Below are 27,147 nucleotides of genomic sequence, written 5' to 3' on the forward strand. Positions count from 1 at the left end.
GGAAGATCAGCCATGATGAAGGGTTATGTTTGTGATATATTCTAGGTACAAAATTAATTTCTTTCCCTTCTTTACCAGCTAATCAGTTTTCCCTTGGGCATGTCAGGGGATTCTGGGGAGGGTTCTGTCTGAGTATGTCCAATAGTTACCCAGAAGTTAGAAGAGATTTTAATTCTTTGGTGTCTGGGTAACTTTTGGTGTGACCTTATCGGAACCATCCGAAGTTCGTGATTTAAATCACATTTCCACTATAGTTCCTCGTGCAGGACAATTGTCCAGAGGGAGTTTGCACTTCTGGACAATTACTGTCCAAATGCTAACCTGTGCAGTTCCAAAAGGGGTTCCCCATTTCATCTTTGGGGTACCCCCATCCACCTCCCAATCTGACACGCTGGGGATTTTGGAAGTTAAGGTCCAATCTGTTTTAGTGATGTTAGTTAAGAGTTATATGTTGGCCAGGACTCTTCTTTGAAATAGTGGTGCAATTTGTTTGTCCTGCTGCCTAAATAGTGAACCCACACTCACCACCGGGTTGGGTGAGGAGGAAGCCTGTTTAGGGGCCTTCCTACCTCAAACTTACTTGTATGGAGATGGGAAGGTTGTGGGGGCCCTGTTGACCTGCCTGATTAAATGCCACCCCTCTGCCTGATTAAATGCTACCCCTCTGCCTTCAAGCTCACCCTGGGTGAGGACACAGACTCTGCCCCATGGAGCCATAGAACCATTGAATCTCTACAGTACAGAAAGAGGCCACCCAGCCCATTGAGTCAGCACTGATTCTTAGAAAGCATCCCACCCAGGGCCCCACTCCTCCGCCCTATCCCTGTAACACCACACATTTACCATGGTGTACCCCTCTGACCTAAAATCTATGAAAACTAAGGGGCAATTTAGAATGGCCGATCCACCTGGTCCCTGGCGATGCGGTAGCAGAGCTAACCACTGTGCCACCAAGCCACCCTGAGCCATCTATGCAAAGTGATGAGAAAAACAACATTGGAACTAATTAGACCGGAGTTGAGGAAGAACTTCTTCACTCAAAGGGTGGTGAATCTCTGGAATTCTCTGCCCGTTGAAGTGGTGGAGGCTGCCCCGCTAAATATTTTTAAGACGCGGGTTGATGGGTTTTTGATAAGCGAGGGGATTAAGGGTTATGGGGAGAGGGCGGGAATGTGGAACTGAGCCACGACAGATCAGCCATGATCTTATTGAATGGCGGGGCAGGCTCGAAGGGCTAGATGGCCTACTCCTGCTCCTATTTCTTATGTTCTTATGTTCTAAACGTAAAGACAAAATAGTTATTTTGTTCATGTGTGACTATTTTCTTTGTGAACTAAGTACGCGAGGTAACTTGCAAATGATAATGCATGCAAATATCTAGTACCAAAAGGCCGACATGTCTTTGTAGACTGGCTTGGCAGAGTCATATGACTTCTGATGTCATGATATGTAAATAAAGGCTTGAAGGCTGTAGGCATTTTACATAGAGAAGCAATGGGAACAAGTGGTAAGGTTTTGAATCTCCGATTTCTATTCAGTAATTTACCTGAAGCAACCTCACTTATTGTGTTTTCTGTAACTGTGATAAAATATTGTCAGAAGAAACTAATTTTTAAAAATAATTTGCACTTGACTTTTGTTAATCTGTAGAGTGCATTTGTTGTGCAAAGTTGTAAATGCAGTATTAATTTCTGGGTTATTTGAGATCTTTATCTTTTGTTGGTGAGCTGGTGGGGGTGGGGTACAGTTAAGTTTCTATTGCAGCCTTTGCAGCGCCAGCCCACATCTGTACTACAGTGAGTCCGTGAATGTATTATCACTCTGCTATTGGCTTTAAGGTCGCTTGGTTCGGTAGATAGGAGTTTTTACTGTCTGGGTCTCCTCCCCTCCCTCACTCTGGGCAGACTGGTTCCCGCTGTGTAATTGAACAGAAAAGTTGGTACACCTTTCGCCTTCTATGCGATTGCACACTTCTGGATATTTTCATGTTGTGATGGTGAGTCAATCATGTACTTTTTTTAAAAAGATGGTTTTAAACACAAATGATGCATATTACCTGCGGTCTGTGCAAAGTGTTTCTGAATACGAATCCCTCCCCGAGGAGAGATTGAGCATCTGCGGGGATTCCTGTTTTCTTTCCTGGCGGAGTTGCTTTTGAGCTCAGATACTGCTGGGTAACTACTGTGTTGCATTATTATTTCAGTTCTTGTTAAAGTTCTTCCTTGGTCTGTCGCTGCATTTTAAAGGGGGAACCACTTTTAAACAGTGAACGCTTTCAAAGCTGAATCTCAAACAGACTAAAACCATGACCACCCGCACCCCACCCCCCCCCCCACACCACACACACTTATCAGCGCTTTGGGGTGATATCCAGGAGGTCGGGACAGACCAGCAGGGCATGTGAATGCGAGAAAACCTCAGGTGAACATGCCAGAGGAGGGAAGGAGAGAGAAGAGGCGGGGGAAAGAAGTGTTTGGAAGGGGAGAAGGCTTCCCTTAGACTTTACATTATGCCATATTTCTGCCGGACCAGTTATCTGTGCTGTACATTCATCGGTAAGTTGGATCAGCTTGCTTTGGTCTGCTGGGCTCTGTATTTTAATAGAGGAATAACTAAACCATTTTTTGGGGGAGGTGCCAGCATTCTAGAGATCAGGAATGCCCTGGTGGAGTGTCTTACAATCGCCTCTTTCTTTGATATTGTGCAGGAGGGATGTATTCCCAGATGGGCTAGCTCATCTGGTACATTCCCAATGTGTGTGTGAGATAAGAGCATTCTTCAGTGAAGGGCAGAATTTAGTGAACAAGTTCCGAATCTCAAAAGTTCAACAAACAGCAGGACCATTTTCAAATTGGCAGGCTCTAACTAGGGAAGTGTCAAGAGGATCATTGCTGGGTCCTTGGCTATTTACAATTTGTATCAATGACTTGGATGAAGGGACAGAGAGTAATGCATCAAAGCTAACAGACAATACAAAGCTAGTTGACAGTGTGAGGTCTGAGGCTGACAGCATGAGGCTGCAGAAGTATAGGCAAGCTCAATGAATGGGCAACCGGGTAGCAGAATTTAGTGAGCAAAGGTACTGGGTAACTTCAACTGTGTTTTGGAGGGCTGTTGATAAAGTTAGTAAACTAACCTTGCACATTCTCCCAGTGTCTGCATGGGTTTCCTCTGGGACTCTGGTTTCCTCCCACACGCGAAAGATGTACATCTTAGGTTGATTGGCCATCTAAATTGACTCTTAGTGTCAGGGGGATTAACAGGGTAAACACATGGAGTTACAGGGATAGGGCCTGGGTGGGATTGTTGTCAGTGCAGGTTTAATGGGCCGAATGGCCTCCTTCTGCACTGTAGAGATTCTATGATTCTGTCTCTTGTCAAAGCCTCTCTCTTTCTGGCAGCTGTCCCCCACTCCTAATCTCTTCCCACACCCAGCCCACCAACCGCTTCCATTTCTTAAAACCACAGAATCCCTACAGTGCAGAAGGAGGCAATTCAGCCCATCAAGTCTGCATAAAATCTCCACCGGAGCTTCTTACCCCTGCCTTATCCCTGTAACCCAACAAATTTATGCCACTAACCAATGCTTCTTTGGATGCTAAGTGACAATTTGGCATGGCCAATCCACCTAGCCTGCACATCTTTGGACTGTGGGAGGAAACTGGAGCACCCGGAGGAAACCCACACAGACACTGGGAGAATGTGCAGACTCCACACAGACAGTCATCCAAGGTGAAGTTGATCCTGGGTCCCTGCAACTTTGAGGCAGCAATGATAACTCCTGTGCCATTGTACTGTCCAAATGTCTTCTGACTGCCTTCTGCCTAAGAGAGAGAGAGAGAGAGCTCCACCCCCCTGGAGTGATTCCTTCATTTTTATTTCCCTCAGTTTGACCGTTCTCTAGACTACTTCTTTCTCTTCCACTCGCTCTTTTCCTGCCTCTCGGCACTCTCTCTCTCTTTTGGCATTAATATTTGAACGTTCTCCTGCACGGTAGCACAGTGGTGAGCACTGCTGCTTCACAGCTCTAGGGACCTGGGTTCGATTCCCAGCTCGGGTCACTGTCTGTGTGGAGTTTGCACATTCTCCTCGTGTCTGCGTGTGTTTCCTCCGGGTGCTCCGGTTTCCTCCCACAGTCCAAGGATGTATGGGTTTGGTTGATTGGCCGTGCTAAAATTGCCCCTTAGTGTTCTGAGATGCGTAGGTTAGAGGGATTAGTGGGTAAAATATGTAGGGATATGGGGATAGGGCCTGGGTGGGATTGTGGTTGTGCAGACCTGATGGGCTGAATGGCCTCTTTCTGCACTGTAGTGTTTCTATAACTTCAATTTCTGCCTCCATTTGAGGACTCTCACTGTATCTCTCTGCTCCCTGGCCTGCGAGATGGAAAGACACTCACTCCAACCTACGTTGACATAATTGGGCCTGTGCTAGCTCCAGCCAGTGCCGCTTTGGAATGATAATTCACATGGATTGGGGGGATGGGAATAAAGGAATGTGGGGGCAGGGTGGGAATAGGTATTTGGAGTGAGGGGAGGTAGCTGTGTGGATTGTAAGTGTCACTAAACCAAAACACCACGTTGCGATTTATTGCCTGTTCTGGTTCCCTGACTAGGAAGCAGCTGCTAGCTAATTAAAGCACTTTGTTATACTTTAGTGCATTCCAGAAAATTGCAACAGCTCAATCATCTCAGTCTCCAAATCTACATCCCCTGCACTCTTCCAGTTGCAACCAGACTGTGCCATTAGCCCCTGAATACCCACAGTGCGCAGAGCCCCACTTGAAGGACTGCCAAACCAATGCACCCCTTAAGACCATGAATAGGAGCAGGATAACCTGCTCCACCATTCACTGCATACTCCCTGTAACCCTTGATTCGTTGCCCGAGAGACCAAAAATCTCTCCCACTTATTGAACGTTGGGGCATCGGCAACACTCTGGGGTAAAAAGAATTGAGAACCCCATGAATGAAATAACTCCCCTTTGTGTCAGTTCTAAATGATTGGCCCCTTGTCCCAAGACTCTGCTTTTCTTTCCCCCTAAATTCTTCAGCCAGAGGGGAACAAGCTCTCAGTTTCTATCCTGTCAAACTCCATAACCTTGAATTTTTCAGTGAGATCACCTCTCCTCTCATGGTGGCTTTTATGCTGGTGGGATATCCTGTTCAGATTCCCCATCATCCAATGATGTAATTGGCTTTGCATCATTCGGCAACCCTATTAACATACGTTTACCTGTCATTAGCCAGCCTCCCTGCTTTCACATTCCACCCCCCCCCACCACGTAGGAATCCATCCATTCCCCCCCACCCTCCCTGGCATTACATCATATTGGTAGGGTTTACAACAAGTCTTGATGAAGAGGACCTGGCAAATAAAACCCATGGGGTGTACATGTACAGCCCCCACAGGGGAAAGGATTATGCCTGGGCAGTACTCTTGTATTGCCTCTAGGGGTTCCCGTTGTGAGGTTTGGAGTGGTGGAGTATGTTTGGGGGTCCCTCATTCCCTCATCCCAGACATCCTGCACCACTCCAAACCGCATCTTGAGGGGAATTGCTTGATAGAGCAGACGCAGCACGGTTTCGTTAAGGGGAAGTCGTGTCTGACGAATTTATTGGAGTTCTATGAGGATGTGTCTAGGGCGGTGGATAGAGGAGAGCCGGTGGATGTGGTCTTTCTTGATTTTCAGAAGGCGTTTGACAAGGTACCTCACAAGAGGTTATTGCAGAAGGTAAGGGGGCATGGAGTTGGGGGTAGGGTGTTAGTGTGGATAGAGGATTGGCTGTCTAATAGGAGGCAGAGAGTGGGGGTCAATGGGTGGTATTCAGATTGGCGGTTGGTGACTAGTGGAGTGCCCCAGGGGTCGGTGCTGGGGCCTCAGCTATTTACCATTTATATAGATGATATGGAGGAGGGAACCGAGTGTATGGTGTCAAAGTTTGCTGATGACACCAAGATTGGTGGAACGGCAAATTGCACGGAGGGTGTGGAGAGTCTGCAGAAGGATCTAGATAGGCTGGGCGAATGGGCCAGGAACTGGCAAATGGAATTTAATGTTGGCAAGTGTGAGGTGGTCCACTTTGGTAGGAAGAATGGTAGGAAGGACTATTACTTACGTGGCGAAAAACTGCAGCAGGCGACGGTGCAGAGGGACCTCGGGGTCCTTGTGCACGAGTCGCAAAAACCCAGCTTGCAGGTGCAGCAGGTGGTCAGGAAGGCTAATGGGATGCTGGCCTTCATAGCGAGGGGGATTGAATATAAAAGTAGGGAGGTCTTGCTGCAGCTGTATAGGGCGTTGGTGAGGCCGCAGCTGGAGTACTGTGTGCAGTTTTGGTTGCCACACTTACGCAAGGATATTTTGGCCTTGGAGGGAGTGCAGAGGAGGTTTACTAGGCTGATACCGGAGTTGAGGGGGTTGAGCTATGAGGAGAAGCGGAATAAACTAGGCTTGTACTCGTTAGAGTTTAGAAGAATGAGGGGAGATCTCATTGAGACGTATAAGATGATGAATGGGATGGATAGGATAGAGGTGGAGAGACTCTTCCCGCTCAGAAAGGACAGTAGGACTAGGGGGCACAGCCTCAAGATAAAGGGGGGGGGGGCGGTTTAGAACGGAGTTGAGGAGGAACTTCTTCACTCAAAGGGTGGTGAATCTCTGGAATTCTCTGCCCGTTGAAGTGGTGGAGGCCGCCCCGCTAAATATTTTTAAGACGCGGGTTGATGGGTTTTTGATAAGAGAGGGGATTAAGGGTTATGGGGAGAGGGCGGGAAAGTGGAACTGAGCCACGACAGATCAGCCATGATCTTATTGAATGGCGGGGCAGGCTCGAAGGGCTAGGTGGCCTACTCCCGATCCTATTTCTTATGTTTTTATGTTCACCCAACATGTTCCCGGGGTGGGGGGGGGGTGAGAGTCGCTTGGGGAGGGGGACTCCCATTTCCATTGGGGGTTTTGGGTGTGTAGTGACTACCCCTTTAAGGGCAACAGTGGGTTAAGGTTCCCCTGGCCTTGGGGACCAGTTGGGACTTGGAAATGGGACTCAGAATTACTCCAGGGGTGAAGCGCTTTTAGGAAAAGAGACAACTCAGGAGCTAGCTGTGCCATGCAGCTTCTGAACAATTCTTATTGATGAATACCTTTTGTGTTCACTAATGGAATCTCTAAAATTGCATCATTACATCTTGGAAGAAGAATAAATTATTGCGGCACTGCCTGTTGTGGGAAATTACCACTTGGAGTCAGACTTAAAGATTCAACATGCAGTTTATTGGACAAAGCTTTGGGAGAAGTGCTTGGCACTCCGCAGCGCTGGCAGTCAACTCCTCAATTTGGAGCGGCGGCTAGCCGTTTTTTATACACTTTAATCGTACAGACATCAGCTGTTATCTCGTCATTAACTTTGGGTGGTTACATGCATTAGGCAATTGGGCTCCCCTAGCAACAATGAGCTTCCAATCACATTCCTTCAAAAACAACCGTTAAACAAAGGGGAACTTATTGTTTCGGTTCTGCTTTATCTTAAACTAAGCAGACCATCTGGACCTCAAAGTCTGGTTTTTTGTCTGTTCCGTAGATTTTTATACACTAACAGGATGTTCTTTGCTAATCACAACATAACTGCTGGGCACAGCTAGTCCTGTAGTCACATACACATTAATTTCTAAAGGTCACAGTCTTAATTTTACTTCAACACTGCCTCTGGCTCAACACCTTGGGCAAATAGATGCATCTGAAATATTGTTAAATTCTGAGTGATATAGAATCGGTAAAGGTGGACAGTTACAAGGTGGGTGGGAAAGCAGTGCTGCAGTTTTAAGAGTAAACAAAAAGAAAGAAACAGCTTGGAATACCCTGTGCCTGCATTGATACATTCATTGCAAAATGCACACAGGGAAGCCAACTGTATCCTAGCAACAACAGCCTGTAGGGCAGATTATTATTATACAGTCTTAAAGCGGTGATACCCTTAAGGAGGTAATAAATTTAATGTGGCAATGCATTTAAAGCAGTAACCACATGAAAGAACAAACAACTATGGACAGAAAAATTAGAGAAGACCCCAGATAGAGGACGACTCTCAAAAAGAAATCCATTTGCAATGGGAGACCTCAAGGAAGAGGCAAAAGAAGACATCAGAGAAAGCAATGCAAACCTCAAGGGAAGGCAATGAAAGATCTCAGAAAGGAGAAAATGGAAAGCCCCAACTGGAAAGTAGAAATGAGAGTTCCATTTGTGAAATGTATATCTCCAGCAAGAATATGATGGATTTCCCTTGGAAGAAAGGCAGAAATTAAAGACCTCAAAAGAAACGAGGAAATATTGAACATAACAAGGAATCAGCAAAAAGAATTAAAGCTCTAGAGAAGACATTAAAAGAACAAGATGAAATGACTGACAGTAAACATGAAAAAAAGTTACAAAAAATTACAAAATGAAGTTAAGAAGGAGAAATTAATGATACAGTGTAAACGAAATGGAACCCCATGAAAAAGCAACTAGAAAATGCAAATCAGCCCAGTGAAGAATTGAATCGGGAGAATAAATAAGTGCTTGAAGAAGGAAAGCTTGATGATGAGAAATTAACTGAAGAGGTAAAAACATTGAAATTGACAGCAGAATCAGCAATTCGGACAGAGAGAAAGAAACTGAGATTACACACTGGAATATGATCACTGAACACAAATGGAAAAACACAAGAACCAATATGATAAAATGGGCGATGAAAACAATGTTGAATTGAAATGCTGGAAAGAGAAGGAACTTTATCATACGACCTACAGACCAGAAACATAGTACCACACCATTCCTTCACATGTGACAGACCAAGATTGTAAAAGAACTGTCACAACATGAGACTGTGTTGTGTTGTGATGATATTGAAACATAGAACCTAGAGCAGGCCAATCGGTCTTTCAAGCCTGCTCCACCAGATATGTGCTTGCATGCATTATAATGTACGGTGCTTAGCAGAGCAAGGGCTAACGTGGCACTGTAGAGTTGCAATGCCCACAGAGTAATGTGTGTAGTCACATGGTCAGAGGACAGTCTAAGACCTCAGTAAGCAGCATTCCTGCCTGGAACAGCTCCATGCAAGACCATACTTGGAACTGTACAAAGTTAAAGCCTGTCATTAAACATGCCTATACTTAAATACACAAGCCTCAAGATCTCATCAATGAACCATCACCACTGCAACATTAAAAAAAACATATTAAGTACTTAATATGAAACTTCAGTCGTGTACCAAGTTGGATCCCTGGAATTATTGTCTCCGAGACTGGACCCCTGTCGTACCAAATGGATGTGGAGGGATGGAGCATTTGTCAACACGTGGACCACTTGAGAAGTGGAGAGATGCTCCAGTACTCACTGTTGCATCAAGAAGTGTTTTTGAACCTGTAAACACTGAGATACCTAATCGACCTATTGTAGTAAGAAGTCTCACAACACGAGTTTAAAATCCAACAGGTTTATTTGGTAGCAAAAGCCACTAGTTTTCAGAGCACTGCTCCTTCATCAGGTGAGTGGGATTTCAGTTCACAAACAGGGTATATAAAGACACAAACTCAGTTTACAAAATAATAGTTGGAATGTGAATCTTTACGGGTAATCAAGTCTTAAAGGTACAGACTATGTGAGTGGAGAGAGGTTAAGCACAGGTTAAAGCACAGGTGTATTGTCTCCAGACAACACAGTTAATGAAATTTTGCAAACCCAGGCAAGTCGCGGGGGTTACAGATAGTGTGACATGAACCCAAGATCCTGGTTGAGGCTGTCCTCATGTGTGGAACTTGGCTATGAGTCTCTGCTCAGCGACTTTGCGTTGTGTGTCGTGAAGACCTGTTATAACCGAGGAAGCTAGTTGTAATCAAATGCTTGTGCCAGAAAGGACACCCATTATTGCAGTTCCTGTTAATGTCAATGCTATGAAAGCATCTCAGATTATTGAATTTGAGCATTCTACAAGAAACAGAAAACAATAATTGTCCAACTCATGTACATAATGTTTAGTTCAAATTTTAATTTTTAATTTTAATTTATTAGTGTCACAAGTAAGCTTACATTACCACTGGAATGAAGCCACTGTGAAAATCCCCCAGTCACCTCACTCCAGCGCCTGTTTGGGTACATTGAGGGAGAATTTAGCATGGCCAATCCACTTTAACTAGTACGTCTTTTAGAGTGTGGGACTGAGTAACTTAGTTACTGACAATTGTATAGAAGAGTTAAAGTGGGATAGGTGTGGTGATGCCCCTTTTCAGAAAAACACAGCAGATTAGCGGTCACCTGACCTTGGGGACTGAAGTAACACCTCAGGGGCAAGTATGCCTTCACCGGATTCCCTTTATTTCCAAACTCTATTCCATTCCTAGAGTGCTTCAGAATCAGGAGTACCAGTGGATATGTACATATATATAGATGAGACTCCCTGATTGAGGTTAGAATTGCCTCCCCAATCAGGGAGCTCGTACTCCCAGAGGCCAACATCGTGGACCTCACTGAAGTCATTAGAGGGACCAATCCGGATTCTGCAGGGGATCATCCCGGGGGTGAAGTCCGCTTAGAAAAAGAGACAGGTAGGGAGCTGGTTGCAGCCATGTGGCTGCTGTTTAATTCTTATTAATAAATTACTTTTGTGTTCATTAATAGAGTCTCTGAAAGTGCCTCATTACAGGGTGGTTCCTGTTTATATTTTTCAGGGTGCCAAGCCTGCCCCACCAGCATGATGTCACGGGACCCGCCCCTTCCATTTTTCTTCTCCTAAATGTTTGGCAATATGGTGGGAAAACCTGATTTGGCAGCTGGTGGGGTCCACTCTTCCCACTAGATACAGCACTTAGAAGATAAATTGAAACATTCCTCCCTCCGTCTGTCCTCATAGGATAACCCTCTCAAAGAATCTTAAAATTATACAGTGCAGAAAAAACCATTCAGCCCATTGAGTCTACGTCGACACATGAGAAACGCCTGACATAATCCCATTTACCAGGGATCATGCCAAGGATCAGTTTTTGCTGTACTGCGCCTCCAGTGCATGTATATCCTTCCTTCAACATAAAGATCAAAACTGCACACACCAGTCCAGCTATGGTCTCATCAAAGCCCTGTACAATTGTAGCAAGACTTCTTTATTCCTGTATTCTTTAAGTCCTTTGCAATAAAGCCCATTGTGCCATTTGCCTTACTAATTGTTCGTTATTCCTGCTGGCTAACTTTGTGTCCCTGTACGTGTACCCCAAAGTCTCTTTGAATATCAACATTTACAAGTTTCACACCTTTTTAAAAACAAACTGTTCTTCTCATGACGAAAACTTCACATTTCCCTATATTACACTCCGTCTGCCACCTGGTAACCTAATTTATTTAACCTGCCTATTTTTCTGTAGTTTCATTGTGTTAGCTTCACAGCTTACATCGCCACCTAGCTTTGTATTGTATGTTAACTTAGATACATTACACTATGTTCCATTATCTAAGTCATTAATTCAAATGGTAAATAGCTGAGGCCCCAGTATTGATCCTTGTGCCAACAGCGTTAGAACCTACTAATTTGCAAATGTCACTATTCTGCTTCTTGTCAGCTAACCAACCTTCTATTCTCTATATATAATTCTCTAATATTCCCAACTCAAATGAGCCCTTGTCCTTTGTATTAACCTTCTGTGCGGCACCTTATTAACTGTATTTTGGAAATCCAAGCATGCTGCATCTACAGATTCCCCTTTATTTATCCTGCCAATTAGATCCTGAAAAATCACTTAATAAATTTGTCAATTTTGCTTTTATAAATCTACATTGACTTTGATTATACTAGGATTTTCTAAGTACATTGTTATTAAGAATAGATCCCAGCACTTCTTTAATGACTCATTAATTGGTCTGTAGTTCCCTGTTTTCCGTCTCCCTTTTTCGAAAAGCCATATTACAATTGCCAACTTCCTATAATCGGGACCATTTTATAATCTAGGGAATTTTGGAAAATCATAATTAACACATCCAATATCTCTGCAGCTACCTTTTAGAATCCCAAGGGTGTAAGTCATCAAGTCCTTGGGATTAGTCAGATTTTAGTCCCTTGTGTTTCTCCAGTCCTCTTTCTCTGCTGATATTAATTATCTCAATTTTCTCACTCTTATTATCCCCTGGGATGCCTTCTATTCCTGGTATGTAATTTGTGTCTTCCACTATAAGAACAGAAACAAAATATTTGTTCAAAGTCTTTGCCATTTCCTCATTCCCCATGATAGTTTTTCTTGCTTCTGCCTCTAAGCAATCAATGTTTATTTCAGCTAATCTTTTTATATTCTTGTAAAAGTTCACACAATTTTTTCTCTTGCACACACACTCACTCTTGCACATACTCAACTCTCACATACACTCATCTCCCCCTCACACACACGCTCTCGTCTCATACACACATTCTCATCTCTGTCACGCATATTCACTCTCATCTCTCACACATACACACACACATCTCGCACACAAACACACACTCATCTCTCGCATGTTCTCATCTCTCACAAACACACACACACACATATCTCTCTCACACACACACACCCCCATTTGCCTCTCTGGGGAATCCAACGCCTTCTCCTGCTGCTCATTGTCTGGGGCCCCACTCTCATCCCTCAGAGGTCCCAGTAAACCCTCTTCCCATCACTTCTCCACACTCACCCTGAGCGATGCAATTCAAATTTTATTCCGTTTCCAGCTTGTCTAATCCGGCGTTGGATTTTGGAGAAGCTCACCTGATTGGACAAGTTGGAAACAGCACAGAAGTCAAATGGTGTCAATCAGCCTGGGTTTCCATGGCAGCCGTAGGCTGCAGCTTCTGCAGAACCCAGTTAGGGAGCCTATTGGTTTAAGGCATTGAATGAAATGCCAATCAAGCAGTATTTTTGTTTGGAACTTAAAGAACTATAAAAACATGTCTGCCTCCTTATAAGAGACAATGAAAAGGAACAAACAGAAGGTAGGACGAAACTTGCTTCCACAGATATTACTTAGTGAAAATGGACCAATAACCAACAGTAACACTGGTAACACTCTCAAATCTCCTCATAACCATCAATAATACAACACATGTACAGGCAGCCTTTGAATTTAAGATGTTTTGAGTTATGACAAATGGTATTTGCATAATTTAAAGACTGGTACCATGTTTTGACTTTTGGATGTCAGTTTTGACTATATAATGCTTGCTGTGCATCATGAAGTGCCAGCGAACAAGTTCAAATGTTCATGTTTGAGCCTGAACATTCTGTGCCGCCCATCCACAGTACTATATTACTGCATGTATTTTTAGTTTATTATGTGATTTTTAATGTCAATATGATTGCTATTTACAACATAAATACATCAATATTGCCCATTTATAATTGAGTGCAAAATTCTGGGCTATTTCAGCAAAAATAAGGTATCAGGCCCTGGTTCAAGAACCACGCTCCCATTTATTACCTTGTTCCAACGGGAAAATTGATTCTGAATTACAATGTTTCAGCGTCTGAGGTTGGGGAGCACAGGGGTCTCCTTCCCCCTGGTGCCATACTGGTCAGTGGGACAGGCACCACCAGATTTGCCCGCCACTGCACTTGCTTTTCAAAATGGGAGAATTCCACCCATTAGCTCTCTCCCTCCACATGCTGAGTAGTGCCAGCATTTTCTGTTTCTGATTTCCAGCAGCTGCAGTGTTTTGTTTTGTAGGTTATAGATTAGCTGTCTCATTGAATGGAAGACCAGGCTCAAGGGCTTTCTAGTCTTCGGATGTCCACTTTTCTTAAGGTCATGTTTCAGTTCTATACAAGACACTCCAAATCCTGTAGCCTAGTAGTTTGTGCAACACTCAGAGATCCTCCCTTTACCTAGTAATCATGCTATAACCCATGAATATACACCTCACAACCAGAAATCATTTGCACTGTGCAAGACGCAGTCAGGCTCCCCAGTCAATTCTAACAGGAGGGAAGCTCTAATCCTTTCTCTTTGTACTGTGGTTTGGCTTGAGGTGCTGCAGGAAGGCTATAACTCTGAGCTGGGAATCTCAATCTAACAGCAGGGGAGGTAAATTAAAACCATCTGGTATTTTGTCTATCTCCTTTAACCTTTCGCATTACACAGTATATATGCAGCCTGAGTACAACGGATGTGGTGTGGCTGGAGTGGATTTTGGCCTGGACGGCTGACACAAACTTGCGCAATCCTGGTGGCAAGGCTTTCAGCTGCCCTGAGGAAAGATAAAATCATTGCAGTACAAGGGTGGCACGGCAGCACAGTGGTTAGCACGCTGCCTCACAGCACCAGGGACCCGGGTTCAGTTTTGGCCTTGGATGACTTGTCTGTGTGGAGTTTGCACATCCTCCCCGAATCTGCATGGGTTTCCTCTGGGTGCTCCTGTTTCTTTCCACACTCCAAAGATGTTCTGGTTGGGAGGATTGGCCATGCTGAATTGCCCCTTAGTGTCCAAAGATGTGTGGGTTAGCTGGATTGGCCATGTAAATGTCAGGTTATGGGGATAGGACAGATGATACGGGCAGGGTGGGATGTTCTTTCCGAGAGTTGGTGCAGACTGAAGAGACCAGATGACCTCTTTCTGCACTGTAGAGATTCCATGGTTCTAACGAAGACTGCGCCAGAGAAAAGACATCAGAAAATTCAATTCTTATGAGACATGTCATTTACCAAAATTAAAAATGTAAGTACATCTTTTTTAAAAGTAGTTTGAGTTATAAAAAGAGGCTGGATAGACTGGGACTTTTTTTCCCTAGAGCATGGGAGGCTTAGAAATGATCTGATAGAGATCTATAAAATAATGAGGGACATAGATAAGGTAGATAGTCAACAGCTCCTCCCAAAAGTAGGGGGGTCTAAAACTAGAGAGCATAGGTTTGAGGTGAGAAGGGAGAGATACAAAAGAGTCCAGAGGGGCAATTTTTTTCACACAGAAGTGTCTGGAATGAGCTGCCAGAGGTAGTAGAGGTGGATACAATTTTGTCTTTTAAAAAGCATTTAGACGGTTACACGAGTAAGATTGGTATAGAGGGATATGGACCAAATGCGGGAAATTGGGACTAGCTTAGTACATTAAAAAAAAGGTAGCATGAACAAGTAGGGCCAAAGGGCCTGTTTCCATGCTGTAAATTTCTATGACTCTATGACAATAGTTTTCTTTAGATGAGTTATGCTAAAACAACCACTTTTTTCGCTCATTGAGGTCATCCTTTTCTTAGAAGGTTGACTATCATGGATTTCCATTTCTGTCTGAGCTGTGTTACCCGACACATTCTGCAACTAATCCATAATGTTCAGCACTTATTTTCTTCTCTGCTTTTCTCCCATGTCTTCAACACCCAATCATTGTCCCCCATCTACCAATTGCTCCAATAATGTGACAAGTGTGGTACCTTTATCTTTCTCTCTTGGATGTTATGCATTGATTTCATCTTTTTGCCAGTCATTAGTCTTAAAGCAATACTTAAAAGTCTGAAAAATCATGCTACAAAGTCGTAAGATTTACATTTTAACAGGATTTATCTGTTGTTTCAAAGGTTTAAGCTAAGAAATGTGAAAAGAAATCAATTAATTTTGTCTTTTAAAATGGCGTGGGCTGCCTCATTTAAAATAGCTGAAAATCCAGGTGTAAAATTTGAAAATAAATTGTCCTTAGTGGCCAATTAGTCTCAATTTGCACTAGTTTGTGTTTGAAGTAGCCTTGGGAGTGACATTGGTCGATTCACCTCAAAGCCTGGGTTGACTGCATCTATTTGTGTCTCAACACTAGGAGGTGCACTTGCAGAGGTGGTGTCAGTCACAGAAAGTGCTTTTACGTGCAGTTGGTGACTTGTAACTCCTCTTATCAAAACCTGTTTTTGTGGCGGGGGGAATTAAAAAGAATCTGGTCAGGATTGACTGGTCCCCAAAATGTCCTGTTCGTTTCTTAGTCTTTGTTGTTAACGTTCTCATAGGAAATACATCAGGAAACTGATTTTTAACAGGACTTTTTGCAGATGCTCTTAAAAGAAGCATCAAAATCCAAAGGCTTACTGCTTATTCATATTTACTGTTTTCTGTGTTCTTCGGTAGCTGAGCTTTTCCAGGAAATCCCTGTTCACTCTTGAACCAGTAATAATAGCTTTTATTTACCATAAAATTAATTAGTAACGAATCATTGCCCCATGGGTTAAGAGCTCCATTAACTATCAAAGGAGCTAGCCAGGCTATGTAATAATTGCTGTTTGTCACAACACTGACAATGGAATACAATCATATAATCCTGGCAGTGTAGAAGGAGGCCATTTGGTCCATCGAGCCTGCACCAGCAACAATCCCATCTTAGCCCTACCTCTGTAACCCACGTATTTACTCTGCTAGTCCCTCTGACATTAAGGGGCAATTTAGCGTGGCCCTCTCACCTTTGGAGTGCAGGAGGAAACTGGAGCACCCAGAGGAAACCCACACAGACATGGGGAGAACACACTTTATCCACATAGACAGTCACCCAGGTCCCTGGCGCTGTGAGGCAGAAATGCTAACCACTGCCATCATGTCACCCAAATCCTACTGCTGACCAGAAAGCCATCAAGATCAATTGCTCAGAAGTGTCATTGTGGGCTGAGTGTGCCTGTACAGCCTTTCCTTTAGCAGGATTTACAACAGATTGCGCAGTCTGTAGCGCGCTGAGCTAATGTCCAATAGATGAGCCATTCTCCACTCATTCCTCTCTAAGTACTTTGCAATGTTTCTGCTTCAAGGATCCGTCACATCCCAGCACATAATTCTAACAAACATTACATGTCATACACCAAGTTCTCTGACAATCCAGATCTCCGACTCCAATATTCCCACACCCAAAAACTCCCCTCTTTAAACTCTCCAACTCCCTGGCTGAGACAGACTGACTGTGGAGAGACTCCGTGCACTGCTCCCAGTAGGCTGATGAGAGATCCTGGTGAATGGTTCAGCCTGCTGCTGTTCTGTCGTGCTCTGTGTTCACAGTTGAGAATTATTGAACATCTGTAGTTTCATGTTTTTGAAGCTTTCGAGTCAGGATGTATACCATTAAGACAAGGAAAGCAAAGTTTCAGACATAATCCCAAGACCCAGGTTCATGTTAACAACTAAAAGAAGGGGGAGATTTATCAACACCTAATTTTTATAAGGAAATTTGGAACAAAGAAGAGGGTTTTCAATCTGATAGACTTGGTCATGACCAGGCAAGGCACAGATATTTGAAGGTTAAGTTTATTTATTAGTGTCACAAGTAGGGCTTATATTAACACTGCAATGAAGTTACTGCGAAAGTCCCCTTGTCGCCACATTCCAATGCCTGTCCGGGTACACTGAGGGAGAATTTAGCGTGGCCAATTCACATAACTAGCATGTCTTTCAGACTATAGGAGGAAACCAGAGTACTCAGAGGAAACCCATGCAGACACAAGGAGAACATGCGGATTCCACAAATCTGGGTCCCTGGTGCTATAAGGCAGCAGTGCTAACCTCAATGTTACTGTGCCACCCCAGCCATCCTGTAGACTTTGTTGTTCAAGAACCAACTGTTTACTAATATAATAAATAAACTATGTGTCTAAGTAACTAGTGTATAGCCGTAGCTTGGTGGAACATACTGAAGCCTCTGCACATCTGTTCTTGGAATAGAGGAACATTTTGGCTCTTTAGTCTCATTGATGTTATTAATAAAGTCATTAAAGGTGACAATTTGATTTTGCAAACTCAATTATCTGGCATACAAATTTATATTCAATCCTTGAGAGTCAACATCCCTTCAGGCAGTGAATTGAGGTTTCTGCCTACTGAGACTTCCAAGTAAGAGTGTATCCGTAGAGAAGAAAAGACTTGCCTTTATATAGCACCTGTCACCAAGACAGGACATCCCAAAACCCTTTTAAGCCAATTAACTCGGATCAGTAGCCAAGGCAGCCCCTCTAGCCTGCTCCACGATTCAATACAATTATGGCTGATCTCATCTCCACCTTCCTGCCTGTTCCCCAGAACCCCTCATCCTGCTACTAATTAAAAACCTATCTATCTATCTCTTCCTTTTAGATTTGTTTTGTGTTCCGTGTCCACTGCACTCTGGGGTAGAGAATTCCACAGATTCGCGGCCCTTTGAGTGAAGTAATTTCTCCTCCTTTCGGTTTTAAATCTGCCACCCCTTAGCCTAAAACTATGGCCTCTCGTTCCAGAATGTCCAATAAGGGGAACATCCACTCTACATCTGTCAATCCCATTTAACATTTTATATACCTCAATTACATCTCCTCATTCTTCTAAACTTTTGAAGTGTAGTCTCTGTCGTAATGTCGCAATTAGATACTAACTAGTGTCGTGGTTCCCCAAGACGACAACTTATTTAACCCGATTGAAACAGAGAGTCTGAGTTGTAATCCTCCAAGCAGTAGACCTTATTTTCCAGCACAAGAGAATAAAGCCGGGATGTCCGGAACACTCCAACGAGCCATCGGCTTACAGTCTTTTTAAGCACATTTCAGCTCCATACCTCAAGATCCTTATCTCGCTTTTACGACCCAACCTTGCTTGGCCACCATTGTTTCTATACTGACCCTTTATCTGTTTTGCTTGAGATTGGTCACTCCCTGTTTCCTCTCTTTTCCTCTTGAAACCATGGTGGTTACATCCTTTGCCCTTATCTTTACGACTCTGCTTGTACAACAATAGTGGTTTAGCTGACTTAGGCCGAATGTGAAGAAAAACATGCTCACTTTATTATTTCCTTTTTATTACGGTCAATCTCAAGCTGGACAGCTGGGTTGTGTCCATTGTCCCCCCAAGTGACTATTGTTTGCATTTGCTAATAAGTAACTGCTATACTACTTCTCTGGGTCTCCTGCTTTGATCACATTTGCTACACTTGATTATATTAGGTTACAAATCAGCTATACTTGATTACCCATCCCAATTCTACTTACCCATCCTAATTCTACTTCAAGGAAGACACTCTAATACTATCCGTGATTCCGTATTTCATACCCAGTTTAGGTACAATTATTCAGTACAAATTCTCTAAATACTAACATGCTTACATATTGAGTACAAATTTCCTTACACTAGCTGCCCAGTACATGGGTAATATAAATAGAAAAATCTGAAAATACTCAGTGGGTCTGGCTGCATCTGCAGAGAGGGAAACAGTTAGCATTTCAGGTCAGTGACCCTGTGTCAGAAATAGAAAGGTTAAGAGCTGTTACAGGTTTTAAGCAAGTACAAAAGTAGGGGAGCAGTAGTGCAGTGGTATTGTTACTGACCAGAGATGCAGGCGATGCCCTGGGGACAAAGGCAGATGCTGGAATCTGAAACAAAAAACAAAATACTGGAAAAACTCAAAGGATGGGATTTTGCAGTGTGACTTGACCCAAGACTGGAAGATCCCACCTGAAGTCAACCGACCTTCCTATTGTTTGCCTCTCACCCGCTCTGATTTCCATGGCAGGCAGGGCAGTAGAATTCCGGCGAGAAAGTCTGACAGCATCTGTGGAGAGAGAATAAAGCCAATGTTTCGAGTCTGGATGAAATGTTTGCTCTATCCTCTCTCCACAGATGATGCTCCTAGGGAGCCGGGTTCAAATCCCACCGTGGCAGATGGTGAAATTTGAATTTAAAAAACATAAGAACATAAGAAATAGGAGCAGGAGTAGGCCATCTAGCCCTTCGAGCCTGCCCCACCATTCAATAAGATCATGGCTGATCTGTCGTGGCTCAGTTCCACATTCCCGCCCTCTCCCCATAACCCTTAATCCCCTCGCTTATCAAAAACCTATCAACCCGCGTCTTAAAAATATTTAGCGAGGCAGCCTCCACCACTTCAATGGGCAGAGAATTCCAGAGATTCACCACCCTTTGAGTGAAGAAGTTCCTCCTCAACTCCGTTCTAAACCGCGCCCCCCCCTTTATCTTGAGGCTGTGCCCCCTAGTCCTACTGTCCTTTCTGAGCGGGAAGAGTCTCTCCACCTCTATCCTAGCCATCCCATTCATCATCTTATACGTCTCAATGAGATCTCTCCTCATTCTTCTAAACTCTAACAAGTGCAAGCCTAGTTTATTCAGCCTCTCCTCATAGCTCAACCCCCTCAACTCCGGTATCAGCCTAGTAAACCTCCTCTGCACTCCCTTCAAGGCCAAAATATCCTTGCGTAAGTGCGGCGACCAAAACTGCACACAGTGCTCCAGCTGCAGCCTCACCAATGCCCTATACAGCTGCAGCAAGACCTCCCTACTTTTATATTCAATCCCCCTCGCTATGAAGGCCAGCATCCCATTCGCCTTCCTGACCACCTGCTGCACTTGTAGGCTGGGTTTTTGCGACTCATGCACAAGGACCCCGAGGTCCCTCTGCACCGTCGCCTGCTGCAGTTTTTCTCCACGTAAGTAATAGTCCTTCCTACCATTATTCCTACCAAAGTGGACCACCTCGCACTTACCAACATTAAATTCCATTTGCCATTTCCTGGCCCATTCGCCCAGCCTATCTAGATCCTTCTGCAGACTCTCCACACCCTCCGCGCAATTTGCCGCTCCACCAATCTTGAAAAAATCTGGAATTAAAAGTTCAAAAACCCATCCTGTTCGCTAATGTCCTTCCTTTAGGAAAGGAAATCTGCCCTCCTTACTTGGTGAAGCTTGGCTGACCAGTGAGCACTTAACATACTCTCATGCGAGTTCTGTAAATTGGAGGATAACTCCAGGTGAGACATTTGTAAAGTAGCAATGGTATGACTGTGCCTCTGGCAAATATCTTGTGGTTCGCAGTGAATTATGTATTGCAGTGCTCAATGTTGTAATCAGGATGTGGTGCTGCAGTTACAAGATGCCTTGTCAGGAAAAGCCCTGGTGGCACACTGTCCGCCTTAGTCCTTCAGGGTAGTGATCTGTGTGCCACCAGTTTGAAATGGGCTGAAGGGATCACAAACTGTAATCTGGCCCTTTAATCTGAGATGCTGGATTAAAGAGGCTTGTGCAATTACAGTTTTCCCCATCCCCTCTACCAAATTTGCCATCCATATTTTGGGAACTCTTGCCAGCACCCTTGAGTACATGGCAGGCAGGGTGGTAAAATTCCGGCGAGAAAGTCTGACAGCATCTGTGGAGAGAGAATAAAGCCAGTGTTTCGAGTCTGGATGAAATGTTTGCTCTATTCTCTCTCCACAGATATCCCAATGTGTGTGTATATGTGCTATCAATAATCAATGACAATGCATTTGTTTTAAATATTGGTTCCAGAAATGTGGCCGTCACCAGCAAGGCTGGTATATGAAAAATGTTCCTGTCTTGAAAGCAGTGTTGCATTTTTAAAAATGTATTTATGGGTTGTGGGTGTAGCTGGCGAGGTCAGCATTTATTGCTCATACTGAATTGCCCTTGAGAAGATGGTGATGAGCTGCCTTCTTGAACTGCTGCAGTCCATGTAATATAGATACACCCACAGTGCTGTTAGGGAGGGAATTCCAGAATTTTGATCCAGCAACAGTGAAGGAATGGTGATATATTTCCAAGTCAGTCTGGTGATGGGGTTGGAGGGGAATGTACAGAGATGGTGGTGTTCCCATGATGTGTCTGCTGCCCTTGTTACGTCACAGTCATGTTAGCCATAGTGACAGAAGCCTCTTATTTTACTGCAGGCATATAGTTTCTGAGGCACAGAGCCTTGATGCAAATTAAATTCAACAACATTGCATTCTTTATATTAGAAATAAAAACAGTAGGTGGCAGATGTGCAAGAATAATGTCCAAAGTTTACCCAACAGTGCTTATAAAAAAAATTGTCAGTGATTTATAATGTTTTAAGACCTAGGTCAGTGGAAGTTAATAAATCATTACTTTCTCTATTGCAGTAAGCCATCATAGAAATCTAGCCTTGCTGTCAGGATATATGTTTGATATCAATGTCACTACGACTGTTGAGGCAGCAGCCATTTTGTTAGCTGAATGTGATGCTGTTGGGGTGTCACTGACACCAACAAAACAGGGTCATTTTGTTTGGACCAAGAAGGGTGTTGGCCGATTGCGACTAGGCAGAGATTAACATAACACTGTTCAACATACTGTACAAATGCACACAATTATACAGCACCTTTGAGGTAGGAACAAAGGGGTATTTCTCCACTCAACCTTGTTGCACCGCGCCATTGATTGACATTGTGGCTGAACTCTGACCTAACTCCACTTACCCATCATTACCCCTAGTACCTTCAGTTATCAAAAATTAATCAATCACTGATTTAAAATGATCAATGAATCCAGCATCATTTGCTAAACTACTGTCAGCCTTTGCATGTAGAAGCGTTCTGTCACTTTAACTCCAGCACGCTTTGTCTTTAAGATCCACTATTGCTAGATTCTCTGACCAGTGGACAGAGTTTTCTCTCTATTGGTTGGACAAGCTGTGAGAAAAATCACAGTCATGTCAGAGCACAGGGAGTGGTGGTAAAAGCAAATAACAGATAAATACTGAATTTAATCTACCTGTAAATTAAAACTAAATTATAATTCAGTTTAAAAATCTAAAAATATTGGATAGGTTGATTAAATAGTTAAAAGTTAATGAACAAAGTAAATAACATAAGGTATGATAGGGATAGCAGAATAGATGGTTGTGCTGGAATGACAGGATGTGGGAGATTGTGAAGAGCATTGCAATTTCAGGAAACCACATTCACAGTAAGTGTCTGCTCCCGAAAAACTTCAGCTCAGAGTTGTTGACATCAAGGAAAAATAGAAAAAAAGTCAAAGATACAGGCACTTTATCCGAACGCGTGAAACTTTTAGAACAATGTAGATGAATGGATAGCACAGGTAAAGATAAATGAGTCTGATGTAACAGCCATTAGGGAGATGTGTTACAAAGTGACATTCCATGATAGTTGACCTTCAGAAGAGTTCAGCAAAATGGAAATGGGCACAGGGGGCAGGGCAGTGGGCTGGTATTGACAGTAAAGGGTGGGATAACGACAGTAAAGAGAAAGAATCTCGACTCAGAAAATGCAAGATATAGAATTAATTTGGGTGCAGCTAAGAATCAACAAGAGGCAGAAAATACTGATGGGAGTATTTTATAGGCCTCCTAACAGTAGTTGTCGGGCAGGGTATAAATTAGAGGTAACAAGCTAACACATTAATCATGGGAGACTTTAATCTTCACATAGACTGAAGAAATATCTTTGCAATAAAAATATGTGCTATACTGCTTGCTTCTGATTTATCTCATTAACATTAAAGTTCATATGCGTGAAGTTGTAAAAATGCAGGGTTGAATTTATTGAGAATTCATATTTCATTATTAACATATAGTAATTCCTATAGCAATTCTACGCTTGATTTCTGCATTCTGTATGTATACCAGCAGTAAATCACAGTATGGCAAAGATGCATATAAGTGAATTCAGAATAGTAACACGAAAGCTACAATGATGCACTTATACCTATTCAAACCTTTCTAATCATTTTATTATTATGGTTACATTTTCCTCCAAAAATCTTTTTTTTGTTATGAATGCAAGTGAGGAAATTAAGATTTCACAAGCTTAGCTGAGTGAATTTTCCATGTTCCATCAGCACTTTCTGAGATCTCATTGCCTTAGGCCAGCTTAAACAATGCACTCATGCTCAGCAGAAAGCAGTTTTAACTCCTCATACTCTGGTCCAAAAAGACTGGTCAGATAGTCTGAACTCTTTGCAGTAATTGTGTGGCAAATACATTTGTCTCCATGACAATAGGGGTCTGTACAGGGCTGGGGTGGGGGTCTGTACCAGGCCAGCTATTGCTCTCAACGTGCAAGACTATTCATGGCAACCTTGCCCTGGATTGACATGGCAACAATCTGGACATCATTGTTTCTGTTTAAGAGAATCCCGGGCACGGTCTTTTGATCACCAGACTATGATCAGCCTGGCGATATTTAAAACTGTAAATGAGGAATGTATAGTGTTGGGAAATATGACTACCCCCATCTCCACAGTAACACATCAATCTGCCACTTGAATGTGTGGATTCTTGGCTGCAACATAGTTCAATCAGTTCAGCAGAGAAAAGCAATCAACCCTGGGAACTTGCTGACTTGCGAGACTAGTGGTTAGGTTGCTAGGCCTTGGGGTCGTGACTGCTGCCTGTGGTACTGGCGTGTGGAGAGGCGATGAAAAGAGAAATGATTAATATTGCAGAAATTCAATTGGTCTGTGGTCAGCTTATATAAACTGCTTACATAAGAACATAAGAACATAAGAAATAGGAGCAGGAGTAGGCCATCTGGCCCTTCGAGCCTGCCCCGCCATTCAATAAGATCATGGCTGATCTGTCGTGGCTCAGTTCCACTTTCCCGCCCTCTCCCCATAACCTTTAATCCCCTCTCTTATCAAAAACCCATCAACCCGCTTCTTAAAAATATTTAGCAAGGCAGCCTCCACCACTTCAACGGGCAGAGAATTCCAGAGATTCACCACCCTTTGAGTGAAGAAGTTCCTCCTCAACTCCGTTCTGAACTGCCCCCCCTTTATCTTGAGGCTGTGCCCCCTAGTCCTACTGTCTTTTTTGAGCGGGAAGAGTCTTTCCACCTCTATCCTATCCATCCCATTCATCATCTTATACGTCTCAATGAGATCTCCCCTCATTCTTCTAAACTCTAACGAGTACAAGCCTAGTTTATTCAGCCTCTCCTCATAGCTCAACCCCCTCAACTCCGGTATCAGCCTAGTAAACCTCCTCTGCACTCCCTCCAAGGCCAAAATATCCTTGCGCAGGTGCGGCGCCCAAAACTGCACACAGTACTCCAGCTGCGGCCTCACCAATGCCCTATACAGCTGCAGCAAGACCTCCCTACTTTTATATTCAATCCCCCTCGCTATGAAGGCCAGCATCCCATTCGCCTTCCTGACCACCTGCTGCACCTGCAGGCTTCTCATGCCTATCTGATTTCTGCTTCACTGCGACGTGGATGAGATGAATTTGATCATAGTGTTATTGCAAATCGGGAATTGTGTTTAGAATCCAAATCTGGGAGAGGTTACCCAGGAACTGAGGAAGAACAGTATCCTGAATTCCTCATGTTAAATACCTTTAACAACTGGGACTGAATTAGCTTGTTCTCACTGGCGATGAAGGACTTTCAGATGGCAACCTCGACTCATAGGTGATGACACTTTGCCCCTTGACTGAAAGGTTGCCAGCTGAAGAAGCACCTAAATGCAGTAAGATCAAAATAAAAGCAAATTACTGCGGAGGCTGGAATCTGAAACAAGAACAGGAAATGCTAGAAAATCTCAGCAGGTCTGACAGCATCTGTGGGGAGAGAAACAAAGATAATATTTCAAGTCTGGGTGACACTTTGTCAGAGCTGATATGGTTATATTCTGTTGTTAGTATGGACTTTATCCTGGATAGAATCCTGGACATGGTACTTGTTCCTCTATCATTCTTCTCCTCACGTTAAAATATCCTGCCCTACCGCCCTTCCTGGACTTTCTCAACTTTCCTTTTCCTGTTTTTGGCTATCCTTTTAATCAAGAATCAGCAATTTATCAAAATCCCCTCACCAAACAACCGTATACTTGTCGAGCGTCACAGTGGCACAGTGGTTAGCACTGCTGTCTCACTGCGCCAGGGACCCAGGTTCAGATCCAGCCTTGGGTGACTGTGTGTGGAATTTGCACATTCTCCCTGTGTCCACGTGGGTTTGCTCCGGTTTCCTCCCAAACATGTGCAGGTTAGGTTGATTGGTTATGCTAAATTGCCCCATCTGTCCCAAGATGTGTAGGTTAGGGGGATTAGCGGGGTAAATACGGGAATAAGGCTGGGTGGGATTGCTGTTGGAGCAGACTTGATGGGTCGAATGGCCTCCTTCTGCACTGTAGGGATGTTATGATTTTGAGCAAAGCTATCTCCCCTTAACTTACTACATTTGTGTTTGGATGCTCATAGTTAGTCCTAAATCAGTTCTTCAAGTTCAGCAAGATGATGTAACCTCGCTCATTGAGCCCTTAGTCCTGACAATAATGGAAGGCAAACAGAGGGAAACTAACCTTTGAATCCACTTGAAGTTGAATGATGTCATCCACTTGAAGTGACCTAGAAGTATTTGCATTAACTGCAGTTGATAAAAAATGCTATTGTTCTTGAGTCCCTCATTCTACAGTGACTTTGCCGCTCTGCACCGTGATGTGTACGTGATTCCTTGTCAAAAAAAATCTGTCAGACCTTATTGTCATCCCTCATTCTTATCCTTGAACCTACTGCAGTCAGCTTTCAGTCCCAACCAGCTTGCAGATATATCTCAATAATGCCAATCACAATGTACACTACTACCAACAATATGTTCCGTTGTTTACCTTCCACTGCATGCATTTGTGTGAAGAACACACAATCAAGGTGCTTCAGAGGAATATAACAAATATAGAAACAGCCTGCTTAAATTAGGCTGTCAAGAATGCTGAAACATAGAAATTAGGAGTCGGAATAGGCCATTCAGCCCTTTGAGTCTGTTTCACTGTTCAATACGATGATAGCTGATCCATTATCTCAACATCATACTCCTACACTCTCCCCATACCCCTTGATGCCTTTAGTGTCGAGAAATCTATCTTATTTTCTTGTAAATATTTAGCCTCCACAGCCTTCTGTGGTAGAGAATTCCATGGGTTCACCATCATCTGAGTGAAGAAGCCTCTGCTCATCTCAATCCTAAGTGGTCTACCCCATATCCTGAGACCGACACCCCCTGAACCAGGGAAACATCATCCTGTCCATCCAGCTCTGTTAGAACTTTATACTTTTCAATTAGATACTTCTAAATTCTAGTGAATACAAACTTAGTCGATCCAACCTCTCTTTATACAACAATCCTGCAACCCTAAGGAATCAAGTTGGTGAACCTTCACTGCACTCCCTAAATGGCAAGCATATCCTTTCTAAGGTAAGAGATCAAATCTGCACACAATATTCCAGGTGTGGCCTCACCAAAATTCTGCAGTAAGACTTTCTTGCTCCTGTACTCAAGTCCTCTTGCAATGAAGGCCTACGTACCTGAATATGTGCTGTTGCACCAGCACAGTGGTGTAGTTGGTTGGGAGATGCCCTGGCAGTCCTCACATTGACTCTGGAGTCTCAAGACACAAAAATG

The 27,147-nt window shown here is 43.5% G+C and overlaps 1 protein-coding gene across 1 annotated transcript in view; it reads left to right on the forward strand.

The window, feature by feature from the left end:
• The first annotated feature begins 1,907 nt into the window (after window positions 1–1,907).
• LOC145344493 (uncharacterized) overlaps window positions 1,908–27,147 on the forward strand; it is a 35,508-nt gene continuing 10,268 nt past the window's right edge. Inside the window, exon 1 of the mRNA XM_080191668.1 lies at window positions 1,908–1,996. The gene's annotated coding sequence lies outside the window, so the exon portion shown is untranslated. The remainder of the gene's footprint in view (window positions 1,997–27,147) is intronic.

The sequence above is a fragment of the Carcharhinus amblyrhynchos genome, chromosome 6 (genome assembly GCF_965287045.1).
Source record: "Carcharhinus amblyrhynchos chromosome 6, sCarAmb.v2.hapA, whole genome shotgun sequence".
NCBI classification, from domain to species: domain Eukaryota; kingdom Metazoa; phylum Chordata; class Chondrichthyes; order Carcharhiniformes; family Carcharhinidae; genus Carcharhinus; species Carcharhinus amblyrhynchos.